This window comes from Cryptomeria japonica, chromosome 3 (assembly GCF_030272615.1).
Source record: "Cryptomeria japonica chromosome 3, Sugi_1.0, whole genome shotgun sequence".
Taxonomy (NCBI): Eukaryota; Viridiplantae; Streptophyta; class Pinopsida; order Cupressales; family Cupressaceae; genus Cryptomeria; species Cryptomeria japonica.
Genome location: NC_081407.1, coordinates 400,273,507 through 400,289,376, shown reverse-complemented (window position 1 = coordinate 400,289,376; position 15,870 = coordinate 400,273,507).

The window sequence follows — 15,870 nt, the reverse complement described above, 5'->3', positions numbered from 1 at the left end:
ATACGAGATGCCCGTAGCGCTTATCAGGCCCAAGAGCGGTACACTCCCCCTTGGCCCAACTGATGGCAGATTTTTAGTCATCCACAGCGGGTTGCCTACTTGACAGAGGCCTAGTTCCTACTGACCTCATTGCTCTATCTTTCTCCCACACTAGTGGTGAAGTATACATCTATTATTAGTCAATTTTTTTTTTAAAGATTATACTGTTATCAATGAGATAATTCCATACTCATTCCCTAGTGAGACCAAGGAGAAGTAGGTGCAATAGGATGCCCGTAGCGCTTATCAGGCCCAAGAGCGGCACACTCCCCCTTGGCCCAACTTGTGGCAGATTTTCGGTCATCCACAGCGGGTTGCCTTCCTGGCAGAGGCCTAGTTCTCTTACTGGGTTTGGGTATGCAATTTATCCATTCATCATTACTTAATAATTAATCCATGGTTTCTTTATGGGACTAATCCTTGTGATTTTAAAATTACATTAATAATGCAATTCAATGTTGACTTGTAATTTCAATAAATATTTGTGTATGCATTAGCCTTCTCCATATTCACTTCCTCAGTGAGATCAAGGATTTAGACGCAATGAGACGCCCGTAGCGCTTATCAAGTCCAGGAGTGGTTTACTCTCCCTTGGCCTCACTAATGGCAGACCTACATAGCGGGTGATGTACCTGACAGAGGCCTAGTTTCTGCTGACCTCATTGCTCTACCCCATTTCCTCACTAATGGTCCATATGGAATTTATGATTAATTTATTCTCAATTTAAATGCCAACTTATTTGTCATTATTTTTATTTATTTATTATTATTATTATTATTTTTTATTTTTTGTCATATATATATATTAAGTATTTTAAATGCCACATAGATATGCCTAGGTATCCACTATTCTAATTTGAATTACCCTGAAGTCATACCCATTCAATATCTATTTTGGCTGATTATAATACATTTTAAATTCATCTTACGAGATGGAACCCTCGTTGCTTATCGATCATGGTATTTGCCTCTGTTTATTGACTAGAATAATTTGTTGATTTAATCTTACCCTACAGGATGGCAAGATCATAGCTCTGATACCATTTGTAATGTCCCCTTATAACTTATGAAATAGGGACAACTAACTTGCAATTCAATTACAAGAGATTTCTTTCTATTAAACCTTTGCCAATATAAGTGAGTCAGCTTAATTTTTGTGAGAGTTATAATGACAATTGACTTGTATAATGTTGATGGTTTCTTCGTTCAATGAGTCTAATGCATAAGGATTCATTTTTTCTTGTATCAATTTTAGACCATTCAATATTAAGAGATTACATTGATAACCAGATATCGATCCAATATAGACTCAAAATATATGAATGATATCTCTGAAATATACTGGTCTTTATCTGATTTAAGAGTAATGCTTCTCCTAATAGTGCTGTATAAATATGCAAATGGCTCCCTTTGATCAACTCGATCACTTATTTGACATGTGTCTTTTGTAATTACGATATACTACTTATTGGTCGATCAATATTAACTGGTATTGCTTTATCACTATGCAACGATGAACTTGTTTGGGTCTGGTTAGACCTTCCAACTTGTACGAATGGGCCTGATATGCCCGATTATAATGGCGATTCTATATGATACCATTTCTGAGTTACAACACTTGTATTTGTGTGTCCAAGCCAAAGAGGCTGTTGCTCAACTGGAGTGCTCCATAAATGGATATGAAGTAGAAATAAAATCTGTTCAATATTCATATTCCTTCGTCACGGTGCCTTTTAATATCTGCGGGGGGGGGGGGGGGGACATGTTGGAGCGGACCCTCCAAGAGTCGTGGCTGTTGAAGAAAGGGAAAGCGGTAGTGATTGTTGAATCGTGCCTTTCTCTATTAACTAATATTGTTTGCTTAACTAATGGTTGATCATGATGATCCCTCTTTGGACATCGATAGCCAATATCCTGCATTTGTTCGATCTATGGTATTTTCTTTAGACAGCGATAGACAACCCCTTGTCTGGCGGTGCTTCCTCATGGTGCGATAACCATCTTTGCTAAAGATTCGATTAATCTTCCCTTCGAGATGTTTATTATCTCTCTATAATAATATTGACTATTGAATGATAACCAATAGCTAATAGACGGTTTTGCACCAGCTTGGATATTGTTCTTTTCATCGCAATGGATTCGTGCCTTAGCCGAGTATCATCATATTCAATCTTTGAAGTATTGTTATCACTCTCGACCTATGTTAGTCATTGTCCATTAATTCCTAATGGATTTTGCTATTGATCCATCTCCCACCGAAGCTTGGTTCAGTCTTCTTCCTTATTCGATAGTTATTGTGGTTCTATGATAGTTTCCAGTCGCTATCTCATTCATTTTAAGTCGCTTAATGAATATTATATTTTATTATTATTATTTATTTATATTATTATATAAAAAATACATATATATATGTTTATTTATTTTAATTTCAATTTTATCATTATTATTTATCATTAAATTGTGTTTTAAAGTGGGGATATTACAAAGTTAACCAAGATTCATATGTTCCATGGTCTTCCTACAATATAGAATGAACAACATGAATGTGAAGGTTGTCAGTTGGGAATGTTACATTAAAATAAAACAATAATAATAAATAATAATCATAACAAATAATAAATATTACTAATCATATATTAAAGGAAAATCGTGAAGTCTCATAAACGAGACGATTTTCCAATATTATTAAATGTTAATTAACAAGTGTTTTAATTATCATCTTTATTTAATCCCATGCCCAAAGAGGGGTTATGACATGTATAATCTTCATTGCATCATCAATTAGATTTGCTTTCTTGACATGGTCTTAACAAAATTCTTCCCTAATTGATTCATGTAGGATATCTCCCAACTGAAACTTGTGAAGAGGGGAAATGTTTGACAAATCTGTGTTCCCCTCATCTGTTGGTATTTGTAATAGCCATGGAGTTACCACAAGCTCAAACTACATTTGGAGACCTAATAAGTCTTTAAAGGATTCAAAAGATCGCTCACCAACATCTAGGCTATCCTTGGACAATTTCTCTATGATATCCTTAGCCTTCTCCGGATTATTCTCTTCCTTTTCTTCTCCACCACCAATATTTTCAGCATCATTTTTTTCCTCTTCTTCTTCTCCTACATTTGTGTTCCCCTCTGCACCTATATTCCCAGTGTTTTCTTTATTTCTAACTTCCTCTATATTTGGTATGTTGTTCATAACATATTGTTCTATATTTTGATTAGTATTGCCTGGAGGAGGAGTTGCCTTGTTCACCTCAACATTGTCATCTTTCTTATTACCACCTATGTCAGTTAATGGAGAATCAGAATCAGACATGTGAATATATTGTATGTTAGAAATTTCTTCCAAGTCACTATCACCAGGCGAAACTTGTTCTTCGTTTCTCGCTCCTTCATCTCTTTTAGTATTTTTGCAGTTATCTCTTCGGTTTCCCTCTGCACTTCCTCTTTATCTTTCTCTCATGGTCATAAGGGTATTTACCCTCTGTTTTAATCTTAATTCTTGTGCTTGTCTTTGAACCACTTTTGTTTTCTCTTCTTTAGACAATGTTAATCCGACCCTCAACTGTGCTTGTTCTCTCAGTTTTGCATCAAGCTTTACAACTTCATCTTTCTTCTCCATCAAAGCATCTACAAGGCTCTGTAGAAGTTGGTAAAAAATATCACTCAAATTTAAATTGCATTTCATTATGTACATAATTATTGCTTGCTCTATGATCTCTTGATTGTATAGTGGCACATCCATATACAATTCAGTAGTTCTCTCTAAAGCTCCATGGCATTCAATTGCATTGAAAATTGAATCCAGACTATACTTATATTATTCAGGAGACTTCTAGAGAAGTCTTCTTTGATTTCTTTGCATTTCCTTTCCTTTTTCCTTCCTCTTTGAGCTCCCTTCTTCTTCACTTTGTCTAGTGTTCTTCTATCTTCTTGTCATCTCAAATACCTTTATTTCTTCTTCTTCTTCTTCTTCTTCTTCATCAATATTAACCACTTTTATTGTTTCTATCTTTTTTTTGTTGTTTCTTCCTTGGTTTCTTCTTCTTCTTTATAGGAGCCTCGAGTTGCTATGGGATAGTAGCAACAAATCCCTTCCTACTTGGTGGAGATTGTGCAGTTGCAAAAGGTGTAGGGAGTGTGGTAGTAGTAGTAGTAGATCTTCTATTTCTCCTCGGTGCTAATGATGATTGTGGGGCATCTGTAGCAGCCCTAGATGCCAATTATACTTCCAGATAATACTCCTAACTTCTTCTCTAGATCACCCTTCATCTTTTCAAATTTGTCATCCACTTTCTTCTTAATCGGATTGTTTAATATTTCTTCATAGGTTTGGACACCTCATATGGCAACTTAGGGATCCATGAAGTCATTGGCTCAACAACTTTCATATAGCAGTTATCTTTATCAACAATAAAGGTAATCACTTCTTTATATGTTTCTACTAGCTCTGTAGGTATCATGTATGTCATATTAATCTTATTATGAAAGGTTTTGAAAATTTCCCAATAGGCTACATCACTAGGCTTCCCATCCGGAAAGCTATGAATATGTTTCTTGATTTGTGAAACAACTAAAACATCTTTCCTCCAAACAATGTTCTTGACTCTTGGAAATTATCTCATAAAATATAGCATTAAAAAAAAAATCAAAGATCCATATCGAAATTGATACTTTGTTTCCTTGGCCCTGTGTAAATTCTCCATCAATTATTGTCTTAGGAGCTCTCATAGATCAATATCCTTACCCTCCTAGACCATTTGATACGCGGTATGTATGGCAATTGCATATGCAAGACCCTCTCTGTTGGTAAAGTAAATTTTATATGCAATGTTGATAAAGGCATGCCGAACTCCAAATCAACAATGTCATCAATTGGAAGTGCCCTTTTGTTAAAATTTTCTTTAGTTAACCTTATAACAACATCATTCTTCATAGATTTCCATTTAGGGACTTCTCCAGTGGAACACAAACCTGTTACTTTCCTTATAGCCTCCTTTGTTATCATGTAGGGTTGGTCTAACCAGATATATTCTTCATGCATGTTGCTCAATATAATCTAGATCACTTCCTCTTCATAAAACATCGAGAAACAACTCCATATATCCATTTTCTTGTCTCCCACACTGGCATATTTTGGTTCTAGCATGTGTTGGTCATCCAACAAATGCTCTCCTCTGAAATTCACCATTTTTCGTATGATCGTAATCATCCAAGCGAGCATGAATGTAAACATGTGCATCCTCAACGTGGATAACGTTGATAGGCATGCAATAAAATGCATCAGCGGTGTCATTTGCAGAAGATTTATATGCGTGCTTCTTAAATAAAGGTCTTGGTTTGTGCACAATGTTTGTAACCCTAGGAGTAGCGATTTTCAACTTATGAACTTAGGGTTTGCAAAAAATACTATAAAATACCTAAAAATCCAAAGGCTAGGGGCTACACACGGATGCACTTGCAAGCTCTCTTCACTCCTTGGCTCCTTAATCACTCTCGAATTCTTCAAATGAGGTAAAAAATGACCAAGTGTTCCATATATACTCTCCTACCTACTGCATTAATTGTTTATTAGGTTTTAGCAACATTTCACCGTTGTACCATAATAGGGATCTATCAAACACTTTACAATCCTTTGCAAGGAAAGCATTTGCTCCAAAAAACTAACCATTTGATTTAGTATCACTAAACCATCATGCCCACATCATCCTTGACCACTGTGTTGAAGATTTCACCATCTATTCTTCATAGGGTTGTAACATCTGTAAATTTTGACACCCCCTAAACAAAAGTCATATCCTTTAGTTTTCGAAAAAACCATCTACAGCACCCTAAGGTACAAATCCATCCTTCACATCATTGTCTTTATTTTCTTCTGACTTCTTGACCCATATCTTTCCATCTCCTTCTTTATTTGAACCAAATCAACTTTTTTATGAGATATAGAAGACCCAGTATCCTTTCCTCTACAAAATTTAGCATGATGTCCTTGTTTATTACAATTATAACATGTCACACCATGTTGTAGAGAATTTCCACTCCTCACATTTGATCTATAGTCAATAGCCTTGTGCCCAAACTTGTTGCATATATAACATTAACCATTTACGGATTGAGCATTTCTAGCATTGTTCATATTCATGAAACCAATCTTCGTTATTCTACTTTTGCATTCATTAGCTTTATGACCAAATTTGTTGCAAGCATAACATTGACCATTAAATGGTTAAGACCTTGAGGGCCTAAATGAAGTCATGTTCATTCTAGTCTTGCATATAGGGACCTTATGTCGAATCTTATTGCATGAAAAACAATTACCATTAAAAATATTGAGAGTACCTAGTTTGAGCGGTTTGATTTTGAGTTGATCCTTTGTAATTCTTCCTTTTGTTCCGAAATTGAGTGAAGTTGTTCATATCTCTTTTTGTCTTCTTCGATCCATCTTGAGCCTTTTCTTTACCTTTATCATTCATGTCATTAGTCTTACAACTTTGTCCCTTTTCAAAACCAAGGCCACCCTTGTTCTTTTGTGGTTTTTGGTCATTGAGCATTTGATCACGAAGGTCACTACCACCTTTGAGTTTTAAACCTTTCTCTATTTGTTCTTCTGCATCCTTCAATTCCTTTCTTAGGGCAACAATCTCTTTCTCAAGCTCGGTACATTGAACAATTTTATCATCAAGTTTGGTCTCTAAATAATTAGCAACTTTCTTTCCATCTTCAACTTGAATACTTAGGAGTATTATATCATTTTCTGACTTTTTGAGTCTTTTATCACAATTTTTGTTTCCTTCATTCTCATTCTTCAGTTTGACAATTTCATCCTCAACTATTTTAAGTTTGTCTTTGCAATCCTTGCTTTCTGCAACTTGAGTTTTCAGTCTGACAATCATCATTTTTGCCTTATTGAATTTGGTTTTGTAATCTTCACATTTGTTTGCCCTCTCGGGTGAATACTTAAAGCATAAAGTACGTAATGAAGAACAATGCCATAGATATCAGACAAGTATCAGATATGTTATTCGATTCATAATTGTTCTCTTTTACAAGTTACATTCCGAAGTATATAAAGATGCCGAGGGGGTACGAGCGCCAACCGTCGCACCGCAACTACCACCCCTCGACTGCCAACTAACCAACACAATTACAACTTAATTAACTAGTTTTATTTCCGTGTACAATAATGCCGCTAACATCATCCCCCCCTAAAGAAAAGAAGTCGTCTCCGGACGACTTAACACAAAATAGAGATGACATTAAACAAAACTGTTGACGCTAGTCGAGCCTGGAACTTATACACCTATTGCGTCCTCGCTTAAAAACCCTTTTCTGCTACCATCCTATGCTCAAGTGCGGATTTCACCATTAGTGCTTCCTTTGACATCACAACCCTCCTGTGCCTAAACCAAACTTGTCTGCAAAACATGCTTTTCAGTCTCAACCTCCACCAATTGCTACTCAAATGATACTGTTTCCCTAGCCAATTTGTCCTCGATAGCCACCCGCACTGCCCTCTCGGCATCCAACTCTTGGGTACGTTGGGCTATGTCTCACGCTAGTACTGCCTCCGACCTGGTGGTCAACTCCTCTTGAGCCCTCTTTGCATCCACCAAGGCAACCTCACGTCTAGCTGAGACATACTCCAAGTTCCTCAAGCATACCATTCCTACCTGGAGGTGGCCACAACCCTTTGGCACAAAGGCTAGGAGACACCTCAAATCCTCCATCACACTCCCTAAAGGCTACTAACTGAACTGAATAACTCTCTGCTATCATACAATTGCGCGAACCTGCAATGCCTTCCCTCAAACTCTGTTTGTTCGCAACCTCCAAATCCGTCTCCCTGTATGGCTTATGGCTTCCCCGTCGATTCTTAGCTATAGGCTTCTTTCTCATAGTACGGACAACCACAACACTTACCGTGACATCTCCAATGCCCTCTGTTCAACTCCAACAAGTGTACTATAGCTCAAAATAAACTGGGGTCTCGGGGCAGCGCCCTCGCCGCCAACACCAATTTACAACCTTCAGAACCACACGGAAGTCCATGGCGTGCATCATTTCTATGATATTTTATGATGTCAAAACCCTTCTTCTCCACTCTAATATTTTTAGTGTCCAGGCTCCATATGTCATCGAATGATTTTTCAATTTGGTTGTCGTCGCTTTTTTTTTTTTTTGTTTCCTCTATAATGTCCCTGATGGCACCCCGACCATACAACCTCTCCGTACGGTCAACAACAACACTGACACCTCCAATCGTGCGGCCACCTTCCCGTGCGGTCGATATCCCTCCATCGTACGACTATGTTTGTTTGTGTGGTGTACCTGGCGTGCGGGTGTGTGCAATCTCCTTCCTCCGTGTTGTTTTCCTTCTTTATTTATTTTCCTCTGTTCGCCTCTTCGATTGTGCGGGTTAAAATAGCCACCGCACGGTGACCCCGCGATGCCACCGCGCGGTGGACACACGGTGCCACCGTACGGTGGGCACACGGTACCACCGCACGGTGACACCACGGTGCCACCGCACGGTGGACCACGCGGTGCCACCGGATGGTGACCACACGGTGCCACCGCACGGTGGACCCGTGGTGCCATCGCACGGTGACCCCGCGGTGCCACCGCACGATGGACCCGTGGTGCCACCGCACAGTGACCTCGCGGTGCCACCGCATAGAGACCACGCGGTGTCACCACATAGTGACCACGCAGTGCCACCGTACAGTGGATGCGTGGCCCCACCGTATGGTGCACTTTGCCTTTTAAATTTTTTTTTAGCCGTACGGACCCGTACGGTCGTACCCTTTTATTTTATTTTATTTAATAATCTAATAGTTGAGAGTCTTCGGCTCGGGTCCCATGCCTCTAGGATTGCCCTTCATCCTTCTCGGTTTTCCTTACCTGAGAGTCTCCTATTGTGGTCCTGTGCCTCTTGAGTCACCTGCCCGGTCTCTCGAGTCCCCTTCCATCTTCTCGAGTCCCCCTCCGGGCTTTCGAGTGTCCATCCGGCCTCTCAGGTCCTCTGCGCGTTTCGCGTGGTAGGGTTTCAATTTGGACCCGTTGGTGGCAAGTCTATTTTCAATGGCCATCCGAAGACCTGGAACCACAAATTCTACAAGGACCACGGTCTCCTTCCCGTACATAAGAAAAAGAAGAATAATCAAGATTTTGAAGGCTGCGACCTTCCATACAGGGTTCCAATCGTTGCCAATGATCTTGGGATTATCTACGTCATCAAGGTTTGAGGCATCTCCCTTCCAATACTCTCTGTATTCCAGTAGGTACACCTCCTCTATTGCTTGCTTTGGTTCCTCTACTTCGAGCCTGTAGCTCTGGAACATTTCGTAATCTTCCATTTGCCAATGGAAGAGCCCGTTCAATGACCCTGTCTCATCCTCAAAGCACTCTCCTAGTTTGAGAATCCCTTCGTCGTTGGGCTCCCTGCAGCGCCGTCCTTCGTCCCTCGGGTCGCCTTTTCCTTCATCCTCCGATTCCAAAGATGATACCAGTTCCTCGTCAACAACCTGGGTCCTCAGATCAATGGTGTACTTCCGCCCCCTTTTCTCCATAGAAAGGGTGTTCTTTTTCCAGTCGTGGTTCACCTTTGCTGTAACCAGCCACCCTCTGCCTAAGATGGCATTGTACCCCTTCTTCTTGAGTGGGATTACCACAAAATCTAGTATGAAAGGTTGCGTGCCGATGGTGACCGGCTGGGCCATTAGGGTGCCGAGTGGCTTGATGCCGTGTTGGTCTGTACCTACCAAGTTGGACGTGGGTGGCCATAGTTTTGGCTTCCCCAGCTTCTTCCACGTATCCTCTGGCAGTACATTCACTAGCGAACCTCCTTCCACGATGGTGTCTTTGAGGATAGCCCCGAGAATTCCCATCTCTACTACAGCAGGATGCTGACCACTATTTAAGGCCAACAACATTGGGTCAGCTGAGGGGCTGAACGAAACTTCCGCCCGTGTGGCACGCAAAGGTGCCTGCGCAGTGGTTTGTATGGAACTAAAAATGGCGGTTCTTAACTGTGGCATTGTTTCTAGAAGGTCCTTTACCCTTATAGGTACTTCCATTTGCAGTACTTGCCCAATGATGTTATTTTCAGCTTCCGTACGGGATGATGTACTCGCCACCTCGTTGTCCCATCGTTCGGCCATCATCTCACGTTCAATATTGGCCTTTGCCTCCCATAATCTCTCCTTCTCCCTACGGGGGTCAGGATAAGTGTCTTTTTTCGTCTGGGCGCGGGTGATCGCCAGTACTTCTTTCTCACCAGTCTTCTCAGCCTTCTCAATGTTGAGGAGATTAACCCCTGCCTGTGGGCAATTTGCATCCTCATGGTCGCCTGGCCCACACCATCGGCAGAGGTGCTGAGGGGTGGCTTCCTTCGTGCAATCACAGGTGAAGTGCCCCCACTGATTACAGGCCCTACATTGGATAATTGGCCGACCCTTGGCGTCATACTGGATACGGCTTCCGTTATTGTTATTGTTGCTATTCCTTCCGCCGCTGCGTCTGTTGTCCTGATAACCTCCAGATGATGCCGTTGTGCTGGTTTGTTGGGCCGTACCTACTAGTGCGGATGTTGCGGCCTGCTCCGCGAACAACACTTGACTCATTTGCGTACTTCGGGTTTTCATGTTGTATGGGCACTCCTTGGTGGAGTGTCCCATCACTTGGCAAATCTCGCAGAATGCCTTCTTCGGGCAAGTACCCTTTATGTGCCCCTCCTCTTTGCACTCAGTGCACCATATGTCCCCTTCGGTCCGACTGGTGCTTCTCATTGTTTTGAATTCCCTCCTCATTCGCTCCATGTCTTTCTAGAGCGCTTGCACCCATTTGCCAGCCTCGCTGTCGCTGCTGCTTTCCTGTGACGAGTCATCCTTCTCAGACGAGCTATCCTTCTTCTTTTTCTTCGATGTCTTGGTCTTGCTCTCGAGATCCATCGCTCTATTGTATGCATCTTCGTACGATGTAGGTGGAACGATTTTCATCTTCTTTCAGAGGGAATGCTTTAGTCCCTCCATGAACCATCACTTTTTCAACCCATATGCTGGTTGACTCTCCATTTTTCCCAATAGTTCCTTCAGCCACCAACTATAGGCTCGGACCGTCTCGTTCTTGTTCTGCTTCGTTCCATAGATCTCAATGACTATTTCATTGTCATCTCTCAAGAGGCGGAACTCTATCCCAAACTCCTTCTTTAGGTCGGGCTATGTGCTGACTTTGGCCTTATCCATGTCTGAGTACCAGTCTATGGCCACTCCCCTTAAAGTTGCTGGGAAATGTGTTACCCATTCGTTTTGGTCGATAACACCGTTCGCTGACCATATGGTTTCGCACGTTCGACAATGGTGGACGGGATCTTCCTTCCCGTCGCCATTGAACTTTGGCAGTTTCTGTTTACTCCCCATCGATGGGGGTCATCTTCTTGGAGGTGGCTGTGGCTGTGTCTGTGCCCTTGCACCGCTCCCTCCGGTCCCTCTGGTGCCGGTGGTGTGTCCTGCGTGGGTGACTGGAGGTACAGTATTTTGCCTGCCCAGTATGGCACCTACCGTACGGTTATCCTCCCCTTCATTGTCACCCGTGCCCACTCCTGGCTCCCTTTGGTGATCCTCACTTTGTGGTGTAAGGGATAAGTTTTTGAACCGATCCCGGGTCTCTTTGACTAGATCTCTCCTTAACTTTGTTTCCTCCAGAAACTCTTCGTGGCTCTGCACCCTACGATTTTCTGGCGATGCGTAGAAATTTCCATCGACTTCTGCACCCTCTGTGACACCTCCTTGGTTCCCCTCAGGCCACCCTTCGGCAGGTCGTCCTTTGGCAAGTTGCCTCAACCTCCGTCTCCGTTCTACTCGTTGCTCCAGAATTAAGGCCCTCTGCGCGGCCTCCCACTCGTCCGTTTCTGCTTTTTTATTTCTATCTTTATTTAATATATTGGGCATAAATCACTTCCGTACATAGAAAGCACATGCCATGTACACAAAAAAAAAAACTTTTATTATTTTTCCTTTTGGCCACAATTTATCTCAACATTGTGTCGGGATTATTACAGGGTTCAATCTCCCCTTCGCCTCTTGCCATCACGCTCTGCGTCCCACAACGATTGTTCCGTTTGCGCATTGTTGGCCTCTGGGTTAATCTCACCGACGGGTAGGCCCATCGTGTCCGTGCGCCATCTGCATCTTCCGTTCCCGAGTACGTCTAGGCAGTGGCGCCAAATGTTTGCCCTCTCGGGTGAATACTTAAAGCATAAAGTATGTAATGCAGAACAATGCCATAGATATCAGACAAGTATCAGATATGTTATTCCATTCATAATTGTTCTCTTTTACAAGTTACATTCCGAAGTATATAAAGATGCCGAGGGGGTGCGAGTGCCAATCGTCGCACCGCAACTACCACCCCTCGACTGCCAACTAACCAACGCAATTACAACTTAATTAACTAGTTTTATTTCCGTGTACAATAATGTCGCTAACAACATTCTTCCCTTACAACATCTAAATAATCAAGAGCGGACTGCAGTTCTCCTTTTAGATCTAGCTCACAATTAGCAAGATCAATATCCCATCCTTCAGGTTCCATTTCTTATAAGTGTGCTTTTGGAAGAATCTTAATATTCAACATCACTCCAAATCCTGTGTGTTCAAATTCAGGATCTACCTCAGTTGTTAGATTGTTACCTTAGAAACCTTTCCCTAATACTAATTGTTGAACATACCCAAATGCTCAGAGGTGAGGAGACGAATCAACACTAACTAAAACTTAACCATAGATTAACCTTAAACCATTATATCATATCTGCAGAAATAAAGAACAAAAATAGAACATACACAACACAAGAACACCAAGATTTTTTACATGGAAAACCTAAGGTGAAAAAAACAATGTTGAGGATCAACTCACAATATATGAAACAAGTATTACAATTTATATTTTAGGCTCACTACCAAGAAAGTTTGTTGCTCCCTAAATTGACTTGTAGGCTAAGGTGCATTGCCTAGGGCAATGCACAATGGATTTGCAAGCTGAAGAACACTTCTCCAAAGTAAGATACAATGAGATTACAATGAGAAACATAATGTGAATTGTTGTAGAAGAAGCATTTGAAAAATGTTGATAGTGTTGTCCTCTTTGTAGCCCAAATACTTTGTCACATAGATTTTGCGCACTTCATAATCATTTCAACCATGTCATATCACATCCTTCATACCCAATAAAATAGGTCAGGATCAACTACTATTGAAGGAACATACTTAGTTGGCTCAAATATCAACACCACTATCAAAATTGCTAATTGTTTTTCTCCTTACCATCGAAGAGAGACTCAAAAAATTATGTGTACCAAGATGAAGGCATTAAATACCATCTACAACCTTTCTACAAACATCTCTTGAAGTAATCAATCGTCAAGTGTTGGTGCAAAAGAACATCATTGAATTGGTAAACACTGTGCATACCAAATAGATTGTGTGACAACATGATGAATACTATGCACTGGAGCACCAATACACTTGAAATTCATATAATTGATCGAAGACACCATCCTTAACGTCTTCCCTAAATCATATATAATCATCGTGATAGAATGTGGAGCATTCTAGTGAGCCAACAAAGACACCTTACAGTGACAATCTATTATTTGGAGTACAAACCCCTACAAATTTTTTTGTACAAATGCGAATGTCATAAAAACTAGTAGAAAGATACCTTAAATACTCCTTAGCTTAACTCTTGAACTACACACCCATATCATGAATGCAGAAAATTGCGAAGGAAATTATCAATTCACAGACATAAGAAATCACATTGTTTTATACTTAGACAAATTTCCTCAATCAACTAAATATGAAACTGAACAAAAACATCATCCAACTAACTTCTTGAACATAAAGACACCAACCAAAATGACTGCACCTTATGACCAAAACATATATCAATGGATACCATGTATCTAGACTGATATATCCCATATGATGAACTTCTAAATCATCTTCTATGTCTCAGACCAATCTAAAATGGCACAATTGCTCTCAAATGTTTGACACAACAACTCTCAAATATGCCCAACACACATCATCAATGATCACAATACATATGCCAACCATTTTGTTAAAGACAACACGTATTGTCAGACATTAGATTGAAATCAATGACAACACATATTGCCAGTAGAGAGAGGCAGAGATAAATAGATAGATAGGGTGGTAGGGAGGGAGAGATTAGGAGAAATAGAGGGGTGATATATAGAGAAAGGGAGAGACCATATAGAGAGAGATATGGGAAGAGATAGAGAGAGAAAGAGATCAATAGATAGAGAGAGGGAGAGGGAGTGATATAGATCGAGGGAAATATAGATAGATAAAGAGGGATAGGAAGAGTAATTGAGATATATGTATACAGAGAGAGAGAGAGAGAGAGAGAGAGAGAGAGAGAGAGAGAGAGAGAGAGAGAGAGAGAGAGAGAGAGAGAGAGTAAATAAGAGACAGAAAAAGGTGGAAATGATTATATATAAATAAAGAGGGGGAGAGATATATGCAAATAGAGATTGAGGGGGAACGAGTGAGAGAGGAAGAAGTTGACAAAGACAAGTTGTAGAGAGAAAGGTTTAGAGAGAGGGAGAGAGATAGAGAGGGGGAAGATAGCGAGATATAGATAGAGATAGGGAGAGAAAAACATGTAATGTGTGTGTATATGTGTTAGAGAGAGTTGATTGATATAAACAAAGGGAGTGATAGGAAGAGAGGGATAGAGGGAAAGATAGGGATAGAAAGAGGGAGAGAGAGGGATCTATAGACATAGAAAGAGATAGAGATAAGGATAGAAAGGAGAGATAGAATACATATAACTTGCAAAATATAAAGAGGGTGAGAGAGAGTGAGAGATGGAAGGAGAGAGAAAGAGGGAGAAGGAAGAATGGAGATTGAAAGATGGCAATAATGAGAGAGGGGGAGATAGATAAAAATATAGCAAGTGATATATAGAGATATAAAGAGAGTAGAAGAGATGAAGGCAAAAGAGTGTATAAGAGAGATAGAGATAGAGATAGAGATAGAGGGAGTGTGTGTCTATCTGATTTAGTGAGATATAGTTGTAGAGATAGGGAAAGAGAAATAAAGAATGTGTGAGAGAGAGAGAGATATGGAGATACATATAGAGAGGGAAAAAGATACACACACACACACACATATAGAGAGGATATATAAGTAGAGAGATATAAACGAGGGAGTGAGAGAGTGAATGGGGAAAGATAGAGAGATAGATAAAGTGGGAAGGATAGAAAGGATTGAGGGGGAAGAGAGATATACAGGGAGAGGTAAGGAGATGCAGATAGGGGAGAGATATAATGATGAAGATAGTGTTGATAGCAGGGAAGCAACAATGCAGGGAAACTGAGAAGGGGGGGTGAATCAGTTTTCATCAAACTTAACACAAATTAACCTTATTTATAGATCTGATCATGAACAAAAATAGCAAAAACAATCACCACATTAACAACACACATAACACATAGATTTTTGACATGGAAAACTTGGTTAAGGGAAAAAACATGGTGGGAACCTACCCACAATAAGATGATACTTTGTAGTAGCACGTGTAAATATTACAATGGGGAATGCACATGCATTCAGGCACACTATCTAGAGCTCACTGCTGAAAATAAGAAAGGGCTACAACTCTCGAAAGGCTCACTGCCTTACAAAGATCGGACAACAATCCGGATTACATGAACTGAAAGAATAACATCTTTAAATGCCTGATTGTAGTTCTGGTTAAGCTCATTGTCTGCACAACAATTCTTCTTTGTTCTTTCACACTACC